Raw genomic sequence first — 19,261 nt, forward strand, 5'->3', positions numbered from 1 at the left:
GGGGACATGATTCAATCCATTACACTTATTTCTTAAAGAACCAAACCAAACCAAATCCACTGCCATTGAGTTGATTCTGACTCAGTGACCCTATGGGATACTCCCATAGGGATACTCCCATAGGGTTTCCAAGACTGTAAATCTTTACAGAAGCAGACTGCCGTATCTTTCTCCCACAGAGTGGCTGGTGGGTGTGAACTGCTAACCTTTCGATTAGCAGTCCAGTGTTTTAACCACTGTGCCAGCAGGGCTCCTTTTGTTACAGAACATGCCCCCCAACAACTGTAGAAGCTTCGGGCCCCACAAAACCTGATGTACCCATAATATGATATCAATATAAGTTTTTTTTTAAATAGATATATATTTTTTTATTAACTTTTATTTAGCTTCAAGTGAACGTTTACAAATCAAGTCAGTCTGTCACATATAAGTTAATATACATCTTACTCCTTACTCCCACTTGCTCTCCCCCTAATGAGTCAGCCCTTCCAGCCTCTCCTTTCGTGAAAACTTTGGCAGCCTCCAACTCTCTCTATCCTCCCATCCCCCCTCCAGACAGGAGATGCCAACACAGTCTCAAGTGTCCACCTGATATAATTAGCTCACTCTTCATCAGTATCTCTCTCCCACCCACTGTCCAGTCCCTTTCATGTCTGATGAATTGTCTTCGGGGATGGTTCCCGTCCTGTGCCACTAGAAGGTTTGGGGACCATGACCGCCGGGATTCCTCTAGTCATATCCAGACCATTAAGTATGGTCTTTTTGTGAGAATTTGGGGTCTGCATCCCACTTACCTCCTGCTCCCTCAGGGGTTCTCTATTGTGCTCCCTGTGAGGGCAGTCATCGATTGTGGCCGGGCACCAACTAGTTCTTCTGGTCTCAGGATAATGTAGGTCTCTGGTTCATGTGGCCCTTTCTGTCTCTTGGGCTCATAGTTATCCTGTGACCTTGGTGTTCTTCATTCTCCTTTGCTCCAGGTGGGTTGAGACCAATTGATGCATCTTAGATGGCTGCTTGTTAGCTTTTAAAACCCCAGACGCCAAATTTCAAAGTGGGATGCAGAATGTTTTCATAATAGAATTATGTTGCTGACTGACTTAGAAGTCCCCTTAAACCATGGTTCCCAAACCCCTGCCCTTGCTCCGCAACCTTTGAAGTATTCAGTTTATCCCGGAAACTTCTTTGCTTTTGGTCCAGTCCAGTCCAATTGAGCTGACCTTCCATGTATTGAGTGTTGTCCTTCCCTTCACCAAAGCAGTTCTTTTCAGCTAATTAATCAGTAAAAAAAACCCTCTCCCTCCCTCCCTCCCCCCCTCGTAACCACAAAAGTATGTGTTCTTCTCAGTTTATACTATTTCTCAAGATCTTATAAGAGTGGTCTTATACAATATTTGTCCTTTTGCCTCTGACTGATTTCGCTCAGCATAATGCCTTCCAGGTTCCTCCATGTTATGAAATGTTTCATAGATTCGTCACTGTTCTTTATCGATGCGTAGTATTCCATTGTGTGAATATACCACAATTTATTTACCCATTCATCCGTAGATGGACACCTTGGTTGCTTCCAGCTTTTTGCTATTGTAAACAGAGCAGCAATAAACATGGGTGTGCATATATCTGTTTGTGTGAAGGCTCTTGTTTCTCTAGGGTATATTCCGAGGAGTGGGATTTCTGGGTTGTATGGTAGTTCTATTTCTAACTGTTTAAGATTACGGCAGATAGATTTCCAAAGTGGTTGTACCATTTTACATTCCCACCAGCAGTGAATAAGAGTTCCAATCTCTCCGCAGCCTCTCCAACATTTATTATTTTGTGTTTTTTGGATTAATGCCAGCCTTGTTGGAGTGAGATGGAATCTCATCGTGGTTTTAATTTGCATTTCTCTAATGGCTAATGATCGAGAGCATTTTCTCATGTATCTGTTAGCTGCCTGAATATCTTCTTTAGTGAAGTGTGTGTTCATATCCTTTGCCCACTTCTTGATTGGGTTGTTTGTCTTTTTGTGGTTGAGTTTTGACAGAATCATGTAGATTTTAGAGATCAGGTGCTGGTCGGAGATGTCATAACTGAAAATTCTTTCCCAGTCTGTAGGCGGTCTTTTTACTCTTTTGGTGAAGTCTTTAGATGAGCATAGGTGTTTGATTTTTAGGAGCTCCCAGTTATCGGGTTTCTCTTCGTCATTTTTGGTAATGTTTTGTATTCTGTTTATGCCTTGTATTAGGGTTCCTAGGGTTCTCCCTATTTTTTCTTCCATGATCTTTATCGTTTTAGTCTTTATGTTTAGGTCTTTGATCCACTTGGAGTTAGTTTTTGTGCATGGTGTGAGGTATGGGTCCTGTTTCATTTTTTTGCAAATGGATATCCAGTTATGCCAGCACCATTTGTTAAAAAGACTATCTTTTCCCCAATTAACTGACACTGGGCCTTTGTCAAATATCAGCTGCTCATACGTGGATGGATTTATATGTGGATTCTCAATTCTGTTCCATTGGTCTATGTGCCTGTTGTTGTACTAGTACCAGGCTGTTTTGACTACTGTGGCTGTATAATAGGTTCTGAAATCAGGTAGAGTGAGGCCTCCCACTTTCTTCTTCTTTTTCATTAATGCTTTACTTATCCGAGGCTTCTTTCCCTTCCATATGAAATTGGTGATTTGTTTCTCTATCCCCTTAAAAAATGACATTGGAATTTGGATCGGAAGTGCATTGTATGTATAGATGGCTTTTGGTAGGATAGACATTTTTACTATGTTAAGTCTTCCTATCCATAAGCAAGGTATGTTTTTCCACTTAAGTATGTCCTTTTGAATTTCTTGTAGTAGAGCTTTGTAGTTTTCTTTGTATAGGTCTTTTACAACCTTGGTAAGATTTATTCCTAAGTATTTTATCTTCTTGGGGGCTACTGTGAATGGTATTGATTTGGTTATTTCCTCTTCGGTGTTCTTTTTGTTGATGTAGAGGAATCCAAGTGATTTTTGTATGTTTATTTTATAACCTGAGACTCTGCCAAACTCTTCTATTAGTTTTAGTAGTTTTCTGGAGGATTCCTTAGGGTTTTCTGTGTATAAGGTCATGTCATCTGCAAATAGAGATAATTTTACTTCCTCCTTGCCAATCTGGATGACTTTTATTTCTTTGTCTAGCCTAATTGCCCTGGCTAGGACTTCTAGCACGATGTTGAATAAGAGCGGTGATAAAGGGCATCCTTGTCTGGTTCCCGTTCTCAAGGGAGATGCTTTCAGGTTCTCTCCATTTAGAGTGATGTTGGCTGTTGGCTTTGCATAGATGCCCTTTATTATGTTGAGGAATTTTCCTTCAATTCCTATTTTGGTGAGAGTTTTTATCATAAATGGGTGTTGGACTTTGTCAAATGTCTTTTCTGCATCAATTGATAAGATCACGTGGTTTTTGTCTTTTGTTTTATTTATATGGTGGATTACGTTAATGGTTTTTCTGATATTAAACCAGCCTTGCATACCTGGTATAAATCCCACTTCATCGTGGTGAATTATTTTTTTGATATGTTGTTGAATTCTATTGGCTAGAATTTTGTTGAGGATTTTTGCATCTATGTTCATGAGGGATATAGGTCTGTAATTTTCTTTTTTTGTAATGTCTTTACCTGGTTTTGGTAACAGGGAGATGGTGGCTTCATAGAATGAGTTGGGTAGTATTCCGTCCTTTTCTATGCTTTGAAATACCTTCAGTAGTAGTGGTGTTAACTCTTCTCTGAATGTTTGGTAGAACTCTGCAGTGAAGCCGTCCGGGCCAGGGCTTTTTTTTGTTGGGAGTTTTTTGATTACCGTTTCAATCTCTTTTTTTGTTATCGGTATATTTAGTTGTTCTACTTCTGAATGTGTTAGTTTAGGTAGGTAGTGTTTTTCCAGGAATTCATCCATTTCTTCTAGATTTGCAAATTTGTTAGAGTATAATTTTTCATAATAATCTGATATGATTCTTTTAATTTCAGTTGGTTCTGTTGTGATGTGGTCCTTCTCGTTTCTTATTCGGGTTATTTGTTTCCTTTCCTGTATTTCTTTAGTCAGTCTAGCCAATGGTTTATCAATTTTGTTAATTTTTTCAAAGAACCAGCTTTTGGCTTTGTTAATTCTTTCAATTGTTTTTCTGTTCTCTAATTCATTTAGTTCAGCTCTAATTTTTATTATTTGTTTTCTTCTGGTGCCTGATGGATTCTTTTGTTGCTCACTTTCTGTTTGTTCAAGTTGTAGAGACAGTTCTCTGATTTTGGCTCTTTCTTCTTTTTGTATGTGTGCATTTATCAATATAAATTGGCCTCTGAGCACTGCTTTTGCTATGTCCCAGAGGTTTTGATAGGAAGTATTTTCATTCTCGTTGCATTCTATGAATTTCCTTATTCCCTCCTTGATGCCTTCTATAACCCAGTCTTTTTTCAGGAGGGTATTGTTCAGTTTCCAAGTATTTGATTTCTTTTCCCTAGTTTTTCTGTTATTGATTTCTAGTTTTATTGCCTTGTGGTCTGAGAAGATGCTTTGTAATATTTTGATGTTTTGGATTCTGCAAAGGTTTGTTTTATGACCTAATATGTGGTCTATTCTAGAGAATGTTTCATGTGCGCTAGAAAAAAAAGTATACTTTGCAGCAGTTGGGTGGAGAGTTCTGTATAAGTCAATGAGGTCAAGTTGGTTGATTGTTGTAATTAGGTCTTCCGTGTCTCTATTGAGCTTCTTACTGGATGTCCTGTCCTTCTCCGAAAGTGGTGTGTTGAAGTCTCCTACTATAATTGTGGAGGTGTCTATCTCACTTTTCAGTTCTGTTAAAATTTGATTTATGTATCTTGCAGCCCTGTCATTGGGTGCATAAATATTTAATATGGTTATGTCTTCCTGATCAATTGTCCCTTTTATCATTATGTAGTGTCCTTCTTTATCCTTTGTGGTGGATTTAAGTCTGAAGTCTATTTTGTCAGAAATTAATATTGCTACTCCTCTTCTTTTTTGCTTATTGTTTGCTTGATATATTTTTTTCCATCCTTTGAGTTTTAGTTTGTTTGTGTCTCTAAGTCTAAGGTGTGTCTCTTGTAGGCAGCATATAGACGGATCGTGTTTCTTTATCCAGTCTGTGACTCTCTGTCTCTTTATTGGTGCATTTAGTCCATTTACATTCAGCATAATTATAGATAAATAAGTGTTCAGTGTTGTCATTTTGGTGCCTTTTTATGTGTGTTGTTGACAATTTCATTTTTCCACATAGTTTTTTGTGCTGAGACGTTTTTCTTAGTAAATTGTGAGATCCTCATTTTCGTAGTGTTTGACTTTATGTTTGTTGAGTCGTTACGTTTTTCTTGGGTTTTATCTTGAGTTACGGAGTTGTTATACCTCTTTGTAGTTACCTTATTATTTACCTCTATTTTTCTAAGTAAAAACCTAACTTGTATTGTTCTATATCGCCTTGTATCTGTCTCCATGTGGCAGTTCTATGCCTCCTGTATTTAGTCCCTCTTTTTGATTATTGTGATCTTTTACATATTGTCTTCAGTGATTCCCTGTTATGAGCATTTTTTTTTTTAATTAATCTTAATTTGTTTTTGTGATTTCCCTATTTGAGTTGATATCAGGATGTTCTGTTTTGTGACCTTGTGTTGTGCTGGTATCTGATGTTATTGGTTTTCTGACCAAACAATACCCTTTATTATTTCTTGTAGCTTTGGTTTGGTTTTTGCAAATTCTCTAAACTTGTGTTTATCTGTAAATATCTTAATTTCGCCTTCATATTTCAGAGAGAGTTTTGCTGGATATATGATCCTTGGCTGGCAGTTTTTCTCCTTCAGTGCTCTGCATATGTCGTCCCATTCCCTTCTTGCCTGCATGGTTTCTGCTGAGTAGTCTGAACTTATTCTTATTGATTCTCCCTTGAAGGAAACCTTTCTTTTCTCCCTGGCTGCTTTTAAAATTTTCTCTTTATCTTTGCTTTTGGCAAGTTTGATGATAATATGTGTTGGTGTTTTTCTTTTTGGATCAATCTTAAATGGGGTTCGATGCGCATCTTGGATAGATATCCATTCATCTTTCATGATGTCAGGGAAGTTTTCTGTCAGGAGATCTTCAACTATTTTCTCTGTGTTTTCTGTCCTCCCTCCCTGTTCTGGGACTCCAATCACACGCAAGTTATCCTTCTTGATAGAGTCCCACATGATTCTTAGGGGTTTCTTCATTTTTTTTAATTCTTTTATCTGATTTTTTTTCAGCTATGTTGGTGTTAATTCCCTGGTCCTCCGGATGTCCCAGTCTGCATTCTAATTGCTCGAGTCTGCTCCTCTGACTTCCTATTGCATTGTCTAATTCTGTAATTTTATTGTTAATCTTTTGGGTTTCTACATGCTGTCTCTCTATGGATTCTTGCAACTTATTAATTTTTCCACTATGTTCTTGAATAATCTTTTTGAGTTCTTCAACAGTTTTATCAGTGTGTTCCTTGGCTTTTTCTGCAGTTTGCCTTATTTCGTTTCTGATGTCTTGAAGCATTCTGTAAATTAGTTTGTTATATTCTGTATCTGATAATTCCAGAATTGTATCTTCATTTGGGAAAGATTTTGATTCTTTGTTTGGGGGGTTGTAGAAGCTGTCATGGTCTGCTTCTTTTTGTGGTTTGATATGGACTGCTGTCTCCGAGCCATCACTGGGAAACTAGTTTTTCCAGAAAATCCACTGACTGGGACGCTGGCTCCAGGCTCTGAAAACAATCGCTGCTTCCCCGTATTTGTTCGTTTTCCGTCTCTAAATCTGTGTTTGTTGTTCAGGGTTCGTAGATTGTTATGTATGTGATCGATTTGCTTGTTTTTCCGAGTCTTTGTTGCAAGAGGGATCCAAGGTAGCGTCTACCTAGTCTGCCATCTTGGCCCCCGCCTCCAATATGATAAGTTTTTTGAAGAAAAATATATCAGGATAAGGAAGATGGAGTGCAGTAAGTCTAGGGAAAGTACTATTTATATACGGTGGTCAAAAAGCATCTGATAAGGTAACATTTGTGCCAAGGCTTGAGGAAGTGAAGCTGAAACCTTGGAAACAGCAAGTGCAAAGACCTTTTTATGCATATGTACTGTGAAATCTTCTGTTCACTTGTTATCCGTAAGGATTTTCCCTAGGCTTTCTCGATTCTTTTAGAATATTTTATATCTACAAAGTCAAGGAACAATGATTTTAATAAATGCATGTGTTCGTTAAGTAATCAATTCATAAAGATGGCAAAGAAATGCAAAACAAGTTCACTTGCTTCAGCTGCATCTGGAATTTAGATTGTTCAGAGTTAAAGGGCTGATTCCCATGTCCACACTTGGTGTTCCACTATGGTACTACTGAAATACTAAAATGATTAAGTTCTCTTTACTTTTAGCAATAGCTTTTTTTTTCTAGGGCTTTGACTCTAAGAACCAGAACCAACATCCTCTGTATCTTCTGTGAGTCATCCGAAGTTGGCTTTGTTCAGAGACAAAGGAGGCCTGGGCAGGAAGAGCACTTGTGTTGGTAACTCTTAGCTCTGTGTTTAGAGTAAATACATTCATTTAATGAAAATAGACAATGTGTATGCACTGCTATTTTAAGGGAAACAACAGAGGAGGGAGGATGGGAGAACATCAAAAGAGATTGAAAGGTTATTAAACAAAAAAAATAATTTTTAACTTAAAAAGGTTATTAAGCAACCTGGAATTAATAATACACTTGTAAAAGAGTTTCAAACCAATGCAGCCTGTTTCTTTCTTCTCTACCTTCCACAAAGAAGTGGTTGTTAGAAAGACTCATGATTAATTTCACTAGACTACAAGCTTTCCTGAGGCAGAAGACAAAGCCTAAATTTAATTTACTTTTATCTCCAGGACTGAGCACATGATAGGCACTCCATATTTAGTTGTGGAAATAATTAATGTTAAATTGAGTGACACCAAGCATAATTCTTCTACACTGCGTATTAATACTTGGGTTCAATTTTATATATGGGTTTCATACTGTTTTTCCAAATAGGCATTGGCCAGGCCAGCCCACAGCTAATGGACATATGAACTGCCAGGCTCTGCCCTGTAGTCACAGACAATGGGAGATTGCCCAAGGGTGGGCACCACAGCATTTCAAGGCCCAGAAATTGGACATTAGGCCAGGATGACATGGCTCACAGAGCCTCAGAATTATCACCTTCTATGGGGTGTTTTTTATGGTAGTATAAGTCGTTTCTGAGCTGATGCAGTTGGGAATATAGATGGCAGGGAACCTGTCATTCTGGGCTCCTCTGAGTTGGTGGCTATTTGTCTCTGCAAAATTGCCATGAAATGCAAATTTAGGGTACACCTCCGAGAGATACAAGGGAGGCAATGAGAAGCCATATTCTCCCTCCAGCATCTGAATCTTGCTTATATCCTTTACTCTGCTTGTTAGCTTATCCAGAGCTAAGCCAGAGTAAGAGCAACTTGAATGAAATCCAAGATTTTTTTCTCTCCATCCCCCAAACCCAGACCAGATTCGATAGTCTAGTCTGGCCTATTTAACATGGCACCTGTTGTGGATTGAATTATGCCCCCAAAATATGCGTTATAAATTCTAATCTCCATGCCTGTGATTTGGAGCCCTGGTGGCGCAGTGATTAAGAGCTTAGCTGCTAACCAAAAGGTCAGTAGTTCAAATCTACTGGCCGCTCCTTGGAAATTCTATGGGGCAGTTGTACTCCATCCTGTAGGGTCACTATGAATCAGAATCAACTCGATGTCAATGGATTTTTGGTTATGGGATGCCTGTGGTTATAATACCATTTGGACATGGGTTGTCTTTGTTATGTTAATGAGACAGGATTAGTATAAATTATGTCTGAGTCAATCTCTTTTGAGATATAAAAGAGATTAAACAAGCGGGGGAGGGGGGAGGATTGATGCCAGGTCAAATGGAGATCTCCAAGGAACCAGGAAACATGCTGAAGAGACAAGGACCTTTCCCCAGAGCTGACAGAGGGAGAAAGCCTTCCCCTACAGCCAACACCCTGAATTCAGACTTCTAGCCTTTTAAACTTTGAGAAAATAAAGTTCTGTTTATTAAAGCCTCCCACTTGTAGTATTTCTTACAGCAGCACTACATAACTTAGCACCCAGGAGCCAAAAACTACCAACTCAAGTCAGGTTTCGGTCAACCAAGATTTTTAGCTCTAAACATAGTTTAGCACTAACATGGCTTGTTTATCTGGTACAGACTAATACGTAAGTCTAAACCCTACTGTTAAGAAGTGTGAGAAATGTGGATTAGACTTGAAAAGGGGGAGAAAAAGAAGTTTCTATAGTGTATTTATACCAAATGAAAAAGTTACTCAGTTTTCAGCTTACATCATATTGTCTAGCCCTGGTTTTATACTAAACAGATGCATTCAAGGAAAGATGGCAATTTGTGCGCAGTGTTATTTTAAAAGAAGCTGTAGAAATATGCTCCTACCCTCAAAGAGCTGACTGTCTAGTGAGGGAGTTCAAAAGTTAAAACAGTCCATCTAGAGCAAGCTCAAAAGCTACAGAGTCTAAGACCCATTTGATGTAATGATGTGGAAACTGACCTTTTCAAAATATATTTTTATAGAATTTTAAAACACAACAAAAGATTATCAAATATGGAATTATTTAATCTATTTAAGTTTTTCTATTAGTATACACATACACACATACCCTCACACTCCTGTACCCCTTACCCACACACACTTTTTGGGAGAAGGGATTGGAGGCCATAGTACCTTAACCTCTAAGAAGTGTCTGTAATGGCTCATTAGTTATTTTATAGGTATTGATTTTCCCTCTAAGTCGTTGCTGTGGGCTGGATGTGGGATGACCTCAGGGCAAGGTCCAAAGCCTCTAGCCAGAGTCTGGGCCACCCAAGGTTAGGATAGTGGAGCGAAGCATGCACCTCTGCACTGGGAGCAAACATCATCGAGCTATGGATGTGCAGGGTTTCATACTGAGTGAACCCTAATATGTTGGTCTTCGATATAGTCTTAGTCATCTAGTGCTGCTATAACAGAAATACCGCAAGTGGGGTGGCTTTAACAAAAAGAAATTTATTCTTTCACAGTCCAGTAGGCTAGAAGTCCAAATTCAGGATGTCAGCTCTAGCGTAAGTCCTTCTGTCAGCTGGAGGAAGGTCTTTCTCGTCAATCTTCTCCTGGACCAGGAGCTTCTCTGCTTAGGAATCCCTGGTCCAAAGGAAACGCTCTGCTCCCAGTGCTTTTTCCTTGGTGGTATGAGGCCTCCAACTCTCTGCTTGCTTCCCTTTCCTTTTATCTCTTTTAAGATAAAAGGTGGTGCAGGCCACACTTGAGGGAAACTTCCTTTACATTGGATCAGGGATATGACCTTAGTAAGGGTGTTACAATCCGACCCGAATCCTCTTTAAAATAAAATTACAATCACGAAATGGAGGACAGCCACACGATACTGGGAATCATGGCCTAACCAAGTTGACATGTATTTTTGGGGGACACAGTTCAATCCATGACAGATACGATGTAGTGTCCTTCGGTGGATGTAGAAAACACTGGCTGTTACCACTGAAAATTTCCTAATTGGGTTCCTGACAATTTCCAGTGTTGCCTTACATTTCACTGCAGGTATAGATGCGTTACTATCTTGGATTTCTATCTTGTTTGTTCCTTTACTAATTTTGGGTTTCACTGTTATCATTTGGAATCAATTGTCTATTAATGATGATTCTTTCTGACAGTTTTAAAAAAACCGAATAATTGCTAGGATGGTTGTTATGGTTTGAATTCTGTCCCCCCAAAAGATATGCTGAAGTCCTAACTTCCGGTACCTGTGAATATGTCTTGTTTGGAAATAGGGTCTTTGATAATGTTATCAGTTAAGTTAATTGAGGTCACACTGGAATAAGACAGGTTCTAATTCAATATGAGGGTGTCCTTATAAAAGAGAAGAGACATAGACAAAGAGGGATGACGGCCATGTGAAGACGCATCTACAAGCCAAGGAATGCCTGGGGTTACCAGAAGGAAGAGGCAAGAAAGGATCTTCCCCCAGAGTCTTCAAGAGAATATGGCCCTGCCAAAACCCTGAATTCAGACTACTATCCTCCAGAGCTGTGAGACAATACATTTTTGTTTTTATAAGCCACCCAATTTGTGATGTTTTGTTGCACCAGCCCTGGAAAAATAATTTCATCATATGTGAGAGATTACCTGCTGCCCTACTTCACTGCTGAGTGGTCCATCAGTACCTCATAGAATTATCAGTTCAGTAGGCTCAGGGCCCAGCTACCATTTTGGATGAGGCTATTTAGTGCCATACGGACCATTGTTCAATCTGCTTTGGGGAACTTGATGTCAAAATGTGCACCCAACCCAACTGGTTACCCTTGAAGAATGTTAGGAAACCAACCCATTATTATAAAAATTGATTAAGGGAAGAAAGCAAGCATTTATTCTCCCTTTCCTGTATGAGTTATACATCAAGGAAACCAAGTAGTGAAGGTGGTGAACTCTTTCTTTAAAGAAGAATTCCAGCTAATGAATGTAGAAGTAATGATAGACAAGCACTATTTTGCCACCTTAATGAAAAAACGGCTGTGATCAACAGCTGCTAAAACCATTAAGTGAGAGGCAAATGGGGAACTTCATAATGGATGGATCAGGCTGACAACACTTGAATCCACTAATCAATTTTAATATTCCAAAAAGAGAGACAGACATTATGTGCCTTGTGAGGTGATGCAATAAGGAGAACACAGCACCACCGTGAAGAATTCCTCCCAAAGTATCTAGCCTGAATCTTCCCAAGCCTCTAGACCTAATTTTTAGTTTATAGGAAATACAGGGGACAGATGAACATGTTAAACAACACCCCGGGATACAATCAACCAAATCTGGGATGTGAGAAATTCTGTAGGAAAAATGACCTGATTTCATCAATAAATAACTGGCAACGAAAATGAAGGAGAAGAATCTATACATTAAAAGAAATCTAAGAGCCAAAAAAATCAGCCATGAAAGCCCAGTGGAGCACAGCTCTACTCTGACACACATGGGTGGCCATGAGTTGGAGTGTACTCAACAGCTACTAATACCCCTAAGTCAATTTGCATAACTGGATCACAGCCAGAGGGGGAGAACCGCGTGAGATGGAAAAAGTCTGGGAGAAGGCCACTGAGGCGGTTTGGGCCCGAGGCCTACCTTGCTGTCATCTTAATCACCAGGATACCAGATACAATAAAGAAAAGTATTATGGAAAAAGAAAGAAGCTATCTAAGAGCAGTATCAACATTGATACATGTGGATATCATCTGAATCCTGATTTGAGTAAAGCAACTGAAAAAATATGAGTTAATCGAGAAAATTTAAATACTGACTGGGTATTTGATGACATTAAAAAATTTTTTGTTAAATTTTAATTTTTGAGTACAATAGTGGCTATATTTAAAAATTAGTCCCTTTTAAAAAAAATTTTTTTTATTGTGCTTTAAGTGAAAGTTTACGAATCAAGTCAGTCTGTCATACAAAAATTTATATACACCTTGGTATGTACTCCTAGTTGCTCTCCCCCTAATGAGACAGCACACTTCTCTCCACTCTCTATTTTCATGTGCATTCGGCCAGCTTCTGGCCCCCTCTGCCCTCTCATCTCCTCTCCAGACAGGAGCTGCCCACATAGTCTCATGTGTCTACTTGATCCAAGAAGCTAACTCCTCACCAGTATCATTTTTTATCCCATTGTCCAGTCCAATCCCTGTCTGAAGAGTTGGCTTTGGGAATGGTTCCTGTCTTGGGCTAACAGAAGGTCTGGGGACCATGACCTTCGGGGTCCTTCTAGTCTCAGTCAGACCATTAAGTCTGGCCTTTTTATGAGAATTTGAGATCTGCATCCTACTGCTCTCCTGCTCCCTCAGGGGTTCTCTGTTGTGTTCCCTGCCAGGGCAGTCATTGGTTGTAGCTGGGCACCATCTAGTTCTTCTGGTCTCAGGCTGATGTGGTTTCTGGTTTATGTGGCCCTTTCTGTCTGTTGGGCTCATAATTCCTTTGTGTCTTTGGTGTTCTTTATTCTCCTTTGCTCCAGGTGGGTTGAGAGCAATTGATGCATCTTAGATGGCCGCTTGCTAGCGTTTAAGACCCCAGACACCACTCTCTAAAGTGGGATGCAGACTGTTTTCTTAATAGATTTTATTATGCCAAGTGACCGAGATGTCCCCTGAAACCGTGGTCCCCAAACCCCCACCCCTGCTATGCTGGCCTTCGAAGCATTCAGTTTATTCAGGAAAGTTCTTTGCTTTTTGTTTAGTCCAGTTGTGTCGATCTCTCCTGTATTGTGTGTTGTCTTCCCCTTTATCTAAAATAGTTCTTGTCTACTAACTAATTAATGAATACACTTCTCCCTCCCTCCCTCCCCGCTCTTGTAACCATCAAAGAATATTTTCTTCTCTGTTTAAACTATTTCTCAAGCTCTTATAATGGTGGTCTCATACAGTATTCTTTTGTAACTGATTAATTTCACTCAGTGTAATGCCTTCCAGACTCCTCCACATTATGAAATGTGTCACGGATTCATCATTGTTCTTTTTCGATGCATAGTGTTCCATTGTGTGAATACACCATAATTTATTTATCCATTCATACATTGATGGGCACCTTGGTTGCTTCCATCTTTTTGCTATTGTAAACAGTGCTGCAGTGAACATGGGTGTGCATGTATCTGTTCGTGTAAAGGCTCTTATTTCTCTAGGATATATTCCTAGGAGTGTAAAAAACCCTATTAAAGATACAAAAATTGATTTATGAAATCATATCTACCCTTTGCTTTAAGATAATCTGGTGGGGGGTTGGGAATAGTGGGTGGCGTGTATATAAAACGAGATTGGTTGTATGCTGATAAATATTGAAGCTGGGTGATGGGTCTTGGGGGGGTTTATTATACTATTTTTTCTACTTTTGCAGTATGCTTAAAATTTTCCATAGTAAAAAGTAAAAGAAAGAAGCAAAAAGAAAAATTGCAGCTCTCTGGGCTCTCCCCTTGAGAATTCTTTTTGAAGCCTGTGAATGTTTTGAAGGTAATATCTTTACTGTACTCAATCTGATTTCTTTCCTTTAGGGCCCCTGATTCTCTTCAAATTTCCCATGGTTCTTTTGAGTTAATTTATTGTTCCATTTCTATTTTTGAATGGTTGGGATAGAACTGTTTCCCCAGAGATTTTTCTACTAATTAGGATCAGTTATGCTCAGAAATGTGTGGATTGGATCTAACCTCCCAGTAGGAGGTGCTGCCCTCAGAGTATGGCTTCAGGGTGCCTGTTATGGATCCCCCAGGTTTACCCATGATGCGTCCCCACGGGACTGTCCTGGTAGACCTCTGCATTGTAGTGAATTTCTTAAAGTTTCTTTGCTTCTGGAATGATTTCTACCTTTGCTACCAAAGTTGTGATGTTAGCTGTGGGCCAGCATTTCCCCTAGGCTGCATCACACCTATCAGCTGGGTTTTTTTGTTTGTTTGTTTTGTTTTCACTCCTTCTTTAATAAGGTTCCTAAATCTCTAGACCCATTATAGTGAAGTAGATTCCAACTCAGGGTGACCCCACATGTTTCGGAGTAGAACTGCTGTATAGGGCTTTCTTGGCTGTAATCTTAACAAAGCATTTTTCTTCCAATGACTGTAATCTTCAGGGAAGCAGATTGCCAGGCCTTTCTTCTGTGGTGCTGCTGGGTGGGTTCAAACTGCTTTTAGGTTAGTAGTCAATCGCAAACTATTTGCACCACCCAGGGACCACAAGGATCATGAAAGGCTGATGGATTCAAATTGCCAGCCGTTTGGTTAGTGGCCGATTGCTTAACCACTGCACCACCAGGGCCCCACTATGAGGTTCCTAGGCTCTTTTAAGTATATGCCAATCTTCCATCCTGGGGAGAGTGCTTCAGGTTCTAATTTCACTGCTGTTGTTATTATTGAAGTTAATCGAGAGAGTCTGCGTTAGTGTGAAATCTGAGCAGGGTTATATTAGAATTTGTGGGACATGAATAAATACAATTAGGGGAGTCCTTAAAGGAAACCCTGGTGGCATAGTTGTTAAGGGCTACGGCTGCTAACCAAAAAGTCAGCAGTTCCAATCCACCAGGCACTCTATGGGGCAGTTCTACTCTGTCTTCTGGGGTCGCTATGAGTTGGAATCAACTCGACGTCATCGATGGCAACTGGTTTTTGGTTTTACGAAAAAGAATGTTGTTGGTAGTGGTTGTGGTGGGTAATGGCGGTTTGCTGTTGTTGGTTGTTGTATGGCGACCCCATGTGTTACAGGGTAGAACTGCTCTATAGGTTTTCTTGGCTGTAATCTTAACAGAAGCCTTTTCTTCCGCTAACCCAAACCCAGTGCCCTCAAGTATGTTCAAACCACCAACCTTTAGATTAGCAGTTGAGTGCAAACCATTTGCGCCACCTAGGGACTTTAAGAAAAAACCCAGTGCCGTCAAGTCGTTTCCAACTCATAGGGACCCTATAGGACAGAGTAGAACTGCCTCATAGAGTTTCCAAGGAGCGCCTGGCAGATTCGAACTGCCGACCCTTTGGTTAGCAGCCGTAGCTCTTAACCTTGAAGAAAAAGAATACCAAATTATAAATACAAAGTTAAGTAGGAAAATGAATATCTATTTAGAATGAGAAAGTAAATCGCAACAAATACAAATACCATAAACATCACAAAAATCCAGAAAAATAACATAATTTTTAATTAGTTAACTGCCAGAAACATCTCTAAAATGCCTTTTTATTCTATATTTTTTAGCTGCATAGACTTGGATTTCTTCTTCGTATAACAATAATACTTAAGTCTTTTTCTGCTGAGAGAGTATAAAGATCATTATTTCCTTAAACATCATTATTAGCTTTACTGTAAACTCACCTTAAATGTTGAGTAGAATATTAATAAACATGTTGACATTTTAATGTTAATATGTTGAGATACTTTTTTTTAATTATTGGGAGTTTAGAAAAGCATCAGCTTAACAACTTGTAATTGACGATGTCATATAAATATCTAAGGATATTGTCAAGTTTAGGAAAACTTCTTTCAGTCCTTTTCATATGTGGGCTGTAAGATTTCAGGGCGTGTAAGTGTACTTGACAGCACTCAGTAAACATTTTGCCATCAATGTTATCACCATATGAATTTTATGTTGTATTTGTTGTCATTATTTGCAAATCATCAAAAAATTTAATTTTTCTCAATGTGTTCTTATGATTCACTTCCCTTCATTAGCTGGATTATAAAGAATTCAAGAAGTTTATTCATTCCTGTTTTGAAATTTATTTCTTCTTAATGACTTACTACTATCGATATGGTCTAAAAAAGTTTTTGTTATAATTTGCTTCTTGAAGTCAGAATAATTTCCACTAATTGTGGCACACATTTTATCACCATAACCTCATAGTCCATTAATTTTATCTGAATTTTTTTTCAGTTCTTTGACAACTAAATCAGTTGATCACTTTTTCCTTAGAACATTTCCCCCTTTTAGCTTCCATGGCACCATATTTTCCTAGTACCTGTTTGGCTCTGCTTACTCTGTGTCCTTTATAGGCTTCTTTTCGTTTAGCCAATATACAAAAAGTTGGAATGTTAGAGGATTCAGTTTTGAACCCTCTTATTTTCTCTGTATATGCTCTTTGGTAAAGTAGAGGGTCAGTGAAAAAGAGGAAGTCCCTCAACAAGATGGATTGACACAGTTGATGCAAAAAGGGGCTCAAACATAGCAATGATTTTGAGAATGGCGTAGGACTGGGCAGCCTTTTGTTGGGCTGTATGTACAGTCATAGTGATGAGTCAGAACTGACTCAATGGCAGCTAACAACAACTGCTCTTTCTCACTCATTCACTTGTCTATGCCAAGAAGTTTGGAAGACAGCTACCTGGCCGACCAACCAGAAGAGATACATGCCCATCCCAAAGAAAAGTGATCCAACAGAATGTGAAAATTATAGAACGATATTATTAATATCACACACAAGTAAAATTTTCCTGAAGATAATTCCAAAAAATGGTTGCAGCAGTACATCAAAAGGGAACTGCCAGAAATTCAAGCCAGATTCAGAAGAGGATGTGGAACAAGGGATATCACTGCTTGGCTGAAGCCAGAGAATACCAAAAAGGTGTTTATCTGTGTTGTATCAACTACACAAAGTGTTTGGCTTTGTGGATCATAACAAATTATGGATAACATTATGAAGAATGGGAATTCCACAACATTTAATTGTGCTCGTGCAGAACCTGTACATATGTACCAAGATGTAGTAATTTAAACAGAAAAAGGGGATACTGTGTGGTTTAAAATCAGAAAAGGTGTGCATCAGGTTGTATTCTTTCACTATACTTACTCAATCTGTATGCTAAGCAAATAATCTGAGACGCTGGACTGTATGAAGACGAATGAGGCATCAGGATTGGAGGAAGATTCATTAACAACCTGTGATACACAGATGACACAACCTTGCTTGCAGAAAGTGAAGAGGACTTGAAATATTTACTGATGAAAATCAAAGACTATCATAGCCTTCAGTATGGATTACACCTCAACATAAAGAAAACAAAAATCCTCACAGCTGGACCAATAAGTAATATCATGATAAACAGAGAACATTATCAAGGATTTCATTTCACTTAGATTTACAGTCAATGCCCATTGAAGCAGCAGTCAAGAAATAAAACAACTTATTGAACTGGGCAAACTTGCTGCAAAAGATGTCATTTTGAGGACTAAGGTGCACCTGACCGAAGCCATGGTATTTTTCAGTCATCTCAAATGCGTGCGAAAGCTGGACAGTTAATAAGGAAGACCGAAGAAGAATTGATGTATTTGAATTATAGTGTTGGTGGAGAATATTGAATATCCTTGGCCCCATTTAGGAGTCCTGGTGGTGCAGTGGTTCAAGTGCTCAGCTGCTACCAAAAGGTTGGTGGTTCAAGCCCACCAGCTGCTCTGTTGGAGAAAGAAACCCTATGGGGCAGTTCTACTCTCTCCTATAGGGTTGATATGAGTCAAAATTGATTTGATGGCAGTGGATTTGGGTTTGGGTTTTGGTTTGGCCCCATTAGGGACAGAGAGGTTGGGTAACTTGCCTAAGATTACACAGTTAGATAATCTAACACTACTACCAGTTGCCTTCCAGTTGATTCTGTCTCATGAAGACTTCATGTGTTTCAGAGTAGAACTGTGCTCCACAGGGTTTTCCACTTCATAGAGGTGGATCACCAGGCCTTTTTCCCAAGGGACCTCTGGGTGTACTAGCACCTCCAACCTTTCGGTTAGCAGCCAAATATCATTAACTGTTTGCACCATCCAGGGACTCCATTTAGTAGGAGAGCCATTTGCAGGCAATCTGATTCCACCATCCCAGTTCTCAAACTCTATACTTATTGTTTTCTTAACTCTGTTAAAAATATCATCATGTCTTAATTTAAAAGAATAAACAAAATTTGATTGCTCTATGATTTAATAAACAATTTGCAAATTGGAGAAACGTTCCTTCATACAAGGTGAAGCTGCTTTTTAAAGAATGGAGAATTCAGAGACTTAAATAACTTTTGCTTAAAGATTACAGATTTCCATGTTGATGAAGTATTTAATAGCTGCTGAGTTAACATTAAAAAGGTAACTTCACCAGTGAGTAGCATCTGGATTCTTAAAAGCTTGAGAGCAGCCATCGAAGACACAACTATGGGTCTCTACCTGCCAGGAGCGAAACAGTAAGAAGGTAATCAAAAGCTCGGAGAAGAAACAAGTCTACCGGAGCCACAAACTCATCCACTCTGAGACCAGAAAAACCAAATGATACCCAGCTACCATCACTAACAGTTATGACTGAGATCACAATAGTTGGTCCTGGATAGAATGAGAAGAAAGTATGGAGAACTCAAATTCTTATTAAAAAAAAACAGACAAACTGGAACAGTAGAGAACAGACGACTCCCTGACACTATGACCCTGAGACACTCTTTAAACCTAGAACTGAGCCTATCCCTGAGATCACAAATAGCAGAGTGGCACACAAAATAAAGGATATTACCCATAAGGTTGGTGCCTGTCTTAGTCATCTAGAGCTGCTATAATAGAAATACCATAAGTGGATGGCTTCAACAAAGAGAAATTTATTCTTTCACTGTCTAGTAGGCTACAAGTCCAAATTCAGGGCACCAGCTCCAGGGGAAGGCTTTCTTTCTCTGTCGGCTCTGGAGGAAGGTCCTCGTCATCAGTCTTCCCTTGTTCTGGGAGCACAGGAACGT

The sequence above is a fragment of the Elephas maximus genome, chromosome 6 (genome assembly GCF_024166365.1).
Source record: "Elephas maximus indicus isolate mEleMax1 chromosome 6, mEleMax1 primary haplotype, whole genome shotgun sequence".
NCBI classification, from domain to species: Eukaryota; Metazoa; Chordata; class Mammalia; order Proboscidea; family Elephantidae; genus Elephas; species Elephas maximus.